The following is a 9,635-nucleotide window of genomic DNA, read 5'->3' as shown; positions in this document are numbered from 1 at the left end:
GTCCCAATTCTTGTCACTTCGGGGCCATTGGTTCCGGACAGCGACATGTGTATACAACTTATAGGTAAGACCATAAACAATGATTATCTTGATGAAACAATAACATGTTCAGATCTGAGATCATGGCACTCGGGCCCTAGTGACAAGCATTAAGCATAACAAGTTGCAACAATATCATCAAAGTACCAATTACGGACACTAGGCACTATGCCCTAACAATCTTATGCTATTACATGACCAATCTCATCCAATCCCTACCATCCCCTTCGGCCTACAGCGGGGGAATTACTCACACATGGATGGGGGAAACATGGCTGGTTGATGTAGAGGCGTTGGCGGTGATGGCGGCGATGATCTCCTCCAATTCCCCGTCCCGGTGGAGTGCCAGAACGGAGACTTCTGGCTCCCGCGACGGAGTTTCGCGATGTGGCGGCGTTCTGGAGGGTTTCTGGCGACTTTGACTTCTCCCCGTGCGTTTTTAGGTCGAGGCCGATAAATAGTCCGAAGGAGGGCGTCGGAGGCCGGCCGAGGGGGCCACACCATAGGGCCGCGCGGGCCCCCCCTAGGCCGCGCCGCCTTATGGTGTGGGGCCCTCGGGCCTCCACCTGGTTCGATCCTTCGGCTCGTCGGTTCTGGGAAAATAGGGCCTTCTGCATAAATTCCGAGGATTTTCCCGAAAGTTGGATTTCTGCACAAAAACGAGACACCAGAACAGTTCTACTGAAAACAGCGTTAGTCCGTGTTAGTTGCATCCAAAATACACAAATTAGAGGCAAAACAATAGCAAAAGTGTTCGGGAAAGTAGATACGTTTTGGACGTATCAACTCCCCCCAAGCTTAGCTTATTGCTTGTTCTCAAGCAATTCAGTTAACAACTGAGCGATAAAAGAACTTTCACGAACACATTTGTTCATATGATGTATATATTCTCATGCTATGGCTAATACTTAAGCAGTTCATAATGAGATACATACAAATAAGATCATCTAACAGCTATGTCAATCATGGAGAGGTACCAACAATTAATAATAAGCATCATGAATCATGTATATAAGCAGGATTGCAATGTTCATAAGAGAGTATGATAAAGTGGTATCTCGCTTGCCTGTATTTGATTGGCAAAACATAAATGCCCGGGCACCTTTGGAGTTCATAGAAAGACTAGAAGTAGTGATTGTCAAAAGATAAATGCATCAAAGTTATACCACAATCTATCATATTTTGAGACAAGCATATTATACTAAGAATGACAGTTGTGCTCTCAAGATAGTGCTCAAAGAAATAATGGAGACACAACATAAAAGTAAAAGATTGACCCTTCGCAGAGGGAAGCAGGGATTAACATGCGCTAGAGCTTTTCATTTTTATAAAGACAGGAGTAAAATTATTTTGAGAGGTGTTTGTTGTTGTCAACGAATGGTAATGGGTACACTAACTACCTCGCCAACCGGACTTTCAAGAGCGGCTCCCATGAATTATTCCATATTTATTTGGCACTCCTTCCAACCTTTCTTTCACAAACCATGGCTAACCGAATCCTCGGGTGCCTGCCAACAATCTCATACCATGAAGGAGTGCCTTTTTATTTTAGTTTTATTATGATGATGACACTCCCCCCAACCTTTGCTTACACAAACCATGGCTAACCGAATCCTTCGGGTGCCGTCCAACAATCACAAACCATGGAGGAGTGTCTATTTAAGTTAATTAATTCGGGACTGGGAATCCCATTGCCAGCTCTTTTTGCAAAATTATTGGATAAGCGGATGTGCCACTAGTCCATATGAGAGTCCGTCAAAAGTAAATGACAAGGTTGAAAGCTAAACACCACATACTTCCTCATGAGCTATGAAACATAAACACAAATTGAGAAGCATTTTGAAGGTTTTAAAGGTAGCGCACGAGAATTTACTTGGAATGGTTTGAAATGCCATGCATAGGTATTTATGGTGGACACGCTGGAATAACTTGGTTTTCATGTGTTTGGAAGCACGAGCAGTGTTCCCGCTCAGTACAAGTGAAGGCTAGCAATAGACTAGGGAGCGACAAATCAAGAGAGCAGTAACTGTCATAATCATGCTTGCGGCAAAATAAATTAACGGAGGCATAAAAGTGATACAAGAACTCTGAAGCAATATAGATCATCGAGGCTTAATTGACTTTTTGTTCAGTCATATGCATGCGTGAGCATGTGCCAAGTCGATATAAATGAATTATTCAGAGGAGGATACCACAATGCCATATTTACTTATGAATAAAACAATGCAAGCAAACATCCATGACATGCTACTCATATTAATAAATTGGAGCTAAACATGAGAGATCATAAACTATTAGACTTTCTCAAATAACATATACCTCACATGAACCAACTAAGCATGCTCACATGGATGAGTATATGTACAAAAATGAAAACAAATAGAGTTCATACCAGCCTCTCACCACAATCCAATTGTCGTAGATCGTCATTATTGCCTTTTCACTTGTGTAGCTTGGATAGTATGAAATGAAAACCACGCTCCAGCCACCAAAGACCATTGAACTCATAAAGAACTTTACAAACCAAAGAAGAACAGCAAATATTTTTGGTGTTTTCGAATTAGAAACAAGAACAAGAGGAAACAAGCAAACAAAGCAAAATCTTTTTGGGTTTTCTTATATCAAACTAGCAATAGCAAATAAAGTGAAACAAATGCAAGAAACCAAAGCAAACAAATGGTGAAGAGAAATAACAGAAATATTTTTGGTCTTTTTGTGTTTTGGGAAAGAAACAAAACGAAAACAAGAAATAGCAAACTAAAAGAAACACAGAAAAGCGAGATGGCAGAAATCTGCCAAAAACCTCGACAAAGCAGTACAGAAATCGATTTTTACAAAAATCTTACGTTGCTCAGATCGAAAAGTGTTCAACTAATGAAAGTTAGATAACAACCTGGGAACCTGCACAAAAATTGGCAGCTCAAAATGACGCTCTGGCTATTTTTGAGAATTTTTACGGTAACGTTCCAGAATCTGTTTTCAGGCAGCACTTCCCCAAATATCATCTTCCTCTCATTAGAAAACCACTCAAACGAACAAAACAAGTATGTGCAAGTATCCAGCAACCATAATATGCAAAGAATGAGTGATGCCGGTATACCTCCCCCCAAGCTTAGGCTTTTGGCCTAAGTGGAGTTCAACCCCAACGAGGATCGTTGTTACTCGCCGGTGGGTAACTCATGGAGTAGTCATAGTAAAGTTCCTGTGCAGAAGAAAAGCGTGGAGGCTCCGCATATCCACCATATTGATGCGAGGAACTTGCTGCATCGGATGATGAGTTGAGGTGCTCCTCGACCTCCGTGTCGTCTCTTGCATGTTGACCTCCTCTCTCTATGTGTGCATCCAGTGCACCTTCTGTGACCGACCAATCTCCCCTGGAATCAAGGTTAGACAAAATAGGCGCAGGCAATCTTACTAGTTTCTCAGTTTTCTTAGTTATTCTCCAGACTTTCTTATAAAATGTCATCTTGTAAAACAGGTTACCCAAGTTAGAGGAATCTGAAACAAATTCATGTTTAATCATAGAGGCTATATCAAGTTTTTCTATGTGGAATGGAATATCAAAATGATGAGGTTCTATATTATGAAAAGCCAGTAAACGAGAGGCGATGAGACCTCCACAAATTCCACCTTTCTCACGGTTAGTAGCAAGTCTATAGGCTATCAATGCCCCCAAATTATAAGTCTTACTATTTTGCAGTGCCGCAGCTAGAAAAGCCAAATCCGGGATAGAAAGTTTACCACCAATCTTTTTAGCAAGAACGCATTTGGTAATAAAATAGGCAAAGTAGCGGATAGCCGGGAGCTGAATAGTAGTGATTTTACCATTATCCCCTAAGAAACTCCTTCCATCGCTAATCATCTTGAAGAGGTCCAAGAGTTCTTGCGGCGATCCCCTTATCTTCTCGCATGACCCCCATTGCGGTACTCTAATTGCTGCACAAAAAGCACTAAATGGCAAGTTGACAGCTTTATTGTAAATTTTATACTGGACCGTGGGGTTAGATCGCGACCAATTGAACTTGAAGTCCTGCACAAAAGACATAGTTAATTTTATATATTGTCTTGGCTCTCCTTCAACAAAGTCACTCAGCCCTGCACGAGAAATTAGACTTTGAACATCTTCAAGTATTCCCGCGCTTCTCATAAAATCCGCGCACGGGTAGTAAGAGGGGTACACTCCCTCTTCACGATTGACTCTCATAACTTGTTGGACTTCCAATTCTTGCTGGTTCAAGTGATATCTATTCCACTCCATTTTCTGAAATTTCAACAAACAATATAAAAATTTGATTTGGTGACATATAATTGAGGGAAACTACCATAGGGACTTGCTAGAGTACTAATCATGCATCAAAACTAGTTTCTACCACTTAGAACAAGCATGCAAGCTCACTAAACATGTTACCTACAGCAGCAAAATATTCAAGATATACTCAACCAAACAAAATTCTACTTGGAGGGGTGGAGGAGTCACATACCAAGGAGCAAATGTGCCGAATTTCAGCAAGAAATCTGGGCTGAGCAAAGAGATCGAGAAATCTGGAGCTCTGGAGCAAAAACGCGAGAGAGAGGAACTTGGTACGAGTTTTTTCGGGAGAGAGAAGGTGCTGGGAGAAAGAGATGACAAAGTGGGGCAAAGGGGGGCCCACACCACATGGTGGCGCAGCCACCTCCTTGGCCGCGCCGACCTGTGGTTTGGCGCCCTCTGGTGCCCCACAGGTCATCCTCTGGTGCTCCCAGGTGCCTCATCGAAAAATAGGACCAACGGTATAATTTTTGTGAATTTTTGAAAACTTTGAAAAATGAACATTTCTGGGTATTTAGTTTATTATTACTGGCCAGGAAATTTTTTGAAATCTTCAAATAACTAAGGAACTTTGCAAACTAAAAATGCTACAGCAACTAGAGCAAGTGGAGGAAGAAAGAGATGTTGTTTACCCTCTCTATGCATGTAAAAGGTATTTGTTAACAAGGTTGATCAAGTCTTGTCACCAAATAAATTTTACATATCATAAGAAGAAATAAACCTCAAATCAATCATGTTACCTTGAATTGTATTGATATGGATCCAATCACGAGAGTTTGATATTCTTCTTTAGGCTCATATATAGGACAATCAATAGTTCCCACTTTGATAGTTCTCACATTAGAAATAGTATTGACTCCACACGCTTTCTCAACCTTCTTGGGAAAATAAACGGTATGTTCCCTATCATCAACATTGAAAGTAACCTTTCCTTTATTGCAATCAATAACAGCCCCTGCGGTGTTAAGAAAAGGTCGCCCAAGAATAATAGACATATTATCATCTTCAGGCATTTCCAACACAAGAAAATCAGTTAATATCAAGCAGTTAGTAGTAACTTGAACAGGAACATTCTCACATATACCAACAGGAATAGCAGTAGATTTATCAGCCATTTGCAAAGATATATCAGTAGGTATCAACTTATCTAAGTAAAGTCTCTTATAAAGAGAAAAAGGCATAACACTAACACCGGCTCCCAAGTCACATAGAGCAGTTTTAACATAATTATTCTTGATAGAACAAGGAATAGTAGGTATACCTGGGTCGCCCAACTTCTTTGGAATTTTGCCATTGAAAGAGTAATTAGCAAGCATAGTGGAAATTTCCTCATTGGGGATTTTTCTTTTGTTAGTAACAATATCTTTCATATACTTTGAATAAGGAGGCAATTTAATAGCATCAGTCAAAGGGATTTGCAAGAATAAAGGTTTCATCCAATCGCAAAATTTATTATAGTGTTCTTCTTCCTTTGATTTTAGTTTCTTAGCAGGAAAAGGCATTTGCTTTTGCACCCAAGGTTCTCTTTCATTACCATGTTTCTCAGCAATAAAATCTTCTTTAGTGTACTTTTTATTTTTAGCATGCTTTTCAGGTTCTTCTTCAACCTCTTCTTTATCAGGAGTATCATTCTTATCATTATCATTATCATTATCATGTTCATTACCACTTTCAGTTTCAGCGTCAGAAATAGAAATACTATTAGGATCATTAGCAGGTTCAGAGGATTCTACAACATTTTTATGTTTCTTCTTCTTTTTCTTCCTAGAATGAGCACTAGGTTCAATGCGTTGAGAATCTTGTTCAATTCTTTTGGGATGCCCTTCAGGATATAGAGGATCCTGGGTAGAGACACCACCTCTAGTTGTTACTTCATAAGCATGTTTCTCTTTAGAATTATTCCCTAACAAGTCATTTTGCACTTTAGTGAGTTGATCAATTTGAGTTTGAATCATATGAAAATGTTTAACAAGCATCTTAACATCATTGGAGGTTCTCTCCACAATATCATGCAATTCACTAATAGCTCGAGAATTTTCCATTAAATGATTCTCTACTCTCATATTAAAATTTTCTTGCTTAACAATATAATTATCAAACTCATCTAAGCATTGTGCAGGAGGCTTCGAATACGGAATATCCTCCCTAGTAAAGCGTTGAAGGGAGTTTACCTCAATCATGGATGAAGGGGGAATTATCTCACATATATCTTCTATAGGAGGTAGATTCTTCACATCTTCGGATTTAATACCTTTCTCCTTGAGAGACTTCTTGGCTTCCCTCATATCTTCATCATTCAATTTAATTAAACCCCTCTTCTTCAATATTGGCGTTGGAGTTGGTTCAGGCGTAGTCCAATCATCATGATTCCGGCTTATTTTAGCCAATAATTCTTCAGCGTCGTCTGGAGTTCTTTTCCTGAAAACACAACCAGCACAACTATCCAGGTATGCCCTAGACTCAATGGTTAGTCCGCTATAAAATATATCAAGTAAATCATGCTTTTCCAAATCATGGTCAGGCCGAGCTCTAATAAGAGAGCAGAATCTCGCCCAAGCCTCAGGCAATTTCTCTTCATCTCCCTGGTCAAAATTATAAATTCTCTGCAAAGCAATATGTTGAGCACTAGCAGGAAAGTATTTGCGGAAGAAAACATCAAGCAGTTCTTTTGGACTTTTAATAGAATTAGGTGGCAAATTATTATACCAAGTTTTAGCGTCATCCTTTAATGAGAATGGAAAGATTTTAGCAACAAAGTAAGTACGCATTTTGACATCATCAGAAAACAAGCTACTGAGAGTAGATAACTCAGTCATGTGTTCAACAGCACTTTCTTTTTCAGTACCACAAAAGGGTGTTTTCTCAACAATAGCTATATGAGATAGATCAAGAGAAAAATCATAATCTTTATCCCTAATGTTTATAGGAGATGTGGCAAACTTAGGATCAGGAGACAGTTTATATCTAACAGCATGTTCTGCAAGCAACTTTTTAATTTTTCTTGCATCAGTAGTAGCATTGCATTTTTCAATAAAATCATCATTAAGCTCCACATAATCTTCATCAGGATCATCACTAAAATAATCAAGTTCAGGTGAACTAACAGGTGTAGTAGCATTAGGAGTTTCAGTATTTTCAATTTGTCTAGACCTAGCAATTATAGCATCTAGAAAAGATCCCAATGAACCACTATCATCAAGCACAGCAAAAACATTATCAATATTATGAGAGTTTTCAGATTCAGCAGAAGTACCCGCATGTGAAGCATGCGGCGGTGAAACAAGTTTATCAATCACAGATGGTGAATCAAGAGCAGCAGAGGTATTCAGAATTGTACCTTTTCTTGTAGTGGATGGTAATATGGCGATCTTAGTATCGCGAGGTTTACCCATGATGGAGAATTTGCAGCGAACAATATTAATCCAAGTGAACTTCCAAATAAAGCTATGCTCCCCGGCAACGGCGCCAGAAAATAGTCTTGATGACCCACAAGTATAGGGGATCGCAACAGTCTTCGAGGGAAGTAAAACCCAATTTATTGATTCGACACAAGGGGAGACAAAGAACACTTGGAAGCCTTAACAGCGGAGTTGTCAATTCAGCTGCACCTGGAAACAGACTTGCTCGCAAGAGTTTATCAGTAGTAACAGTTTTATAGCAGTAGCAGTAGTGAAATAACAGCAGCAGAATAACAGAGACAGCAGTAGTGATTTTAGTAAACAGCAGGATTAAAATACTGTAGGCACGGGGACGGATGACGGGCGTTGCATGGATGAGAGAAACTCATGTAACAATCATAGCAGGGCATTTGCAGATAATAATAAAACGGTGTCCAAGTACAAAGCAATCAATAGGCATGTGTTCCATATATAGTCGTGCGTGCTCGCAATGAGAAACTTGCACAACATCTTTTGTCCTACCAGCCGGTGGCAGCCGGGCCTCAAGGGAAACTACTGGATATTAAGGTACTCCTTTTAATAGAGTACCGAAGCAAAGCATTAACACTCCGTGAACACATGTGATCCTCACATCGCTACCATCCCCTCCGGTTGTCCCAATTCTTGTCACTTCGGGGCCATTGGTTCCGGACAGCGACATGTGTATACAACTTATAGGTAAGACCATAAACAATGATTATCTTGATGAAACAATAACATGTTCAGATCTGAGATCATGGCACTCGGGCCCTAGTGACAAGCATTAAGCATAACAAGTTGCAACAATATCATCAAAGTACCAATTACGGACAATAGGCACTATGCCCTAACAATCTTATGCTATTACATGACCAATCTCATCCAATCCCTACCATCCCCTTCGGCCTACAGCGGGGGAATTACTCACACATGGATGGGGGAAACATGGCTGGTTGATGTAGAGGCGTTGGCGGTGATGGCGGCGATGATCTCCTCCAATTCCCCATCCCGGCGGAGTGCCAGAACGGAGACTTCTGGCTCCCGCGACGGAGTTTCGCGATGTGGCGGCGTTCTGGAGGGTTTCTGGCGACTTCGACTTCTCCCCGTGCGTTTTTAGGTCGAGGCCGATAAATAGTCCGATGGAGGGCGTCAGAGGCCGGCCGAGGGGGTGATGTCTACGTTCCCCCTCCTTTCCTGTAGACAGTGTTGGGCCTCCAAGAGCAGAGGTTTGTAGAACAGCAGCAAGTTTTCCCTTAAGTGGATCACCCAAGGTTTATCGAACTCAGGGAGGAAGAGGTCAAAGATATCCCTCTCATGCAACCCTGCAACCACAAAGCAAGAAGTCTCTTGTGTCCCCAACACACCAAATAGGTGCACTAGTTCGGCGAAGAGATAGTGAAATACAGGTGGTATGAATATATATGAGCAGTAGCAACGGTGCCAGAAAATAGCTTGCTGGCGTGTAGTTGATGGTGGTAGTATTGCAGCAGTAGTAACACAGTAAAACAGTAAATAAGCAGCGATAGCAGTATTTAGGAACAAGGCCTAGGGATTACACTTTCACTAGTGGACACTCTCAACATTGATCACATAATGTAACGTATAAATGCATACTCTACACTTTTGTTGGATGATGAACACATTGCGTAGGATTACACGAACCCTCAATGCCGGAGTTAACAAGCTCCACAATAATGCTCATATTTTAGTAACCTTTAGTGTAAGATAGATCAAAAGACTAAACCAAGTACTAACATAGCATGCACACTGTCACCTTCATGCATATGTAGGAGGAATAGATCACATCAATATTATCATAGCAATAGTTAACTTCGCAATCTACAAGAGATCATGATCATAGCATAAACCAA

Source organism: Lolium perenne, chromosome 3 (genome assembly GCF_019359855.2).
Source record: "Lolium perenne isolate Kyuss_39 chromosome 3, Kyuss_2.0, whole genome shotgun sequence".
Taxonomy (NCBI): domain Eukaryota; kingdom Viridiplantae; phylum Streptophyta; class Magnoliopsida; order Poales; family Poaceae; genus Lolium; species Lolium perenne.
The sequence above is the reverse complement of the archived record's forward strand: the minus strand, read 5'-3'. Positions refer to the sequence as shown.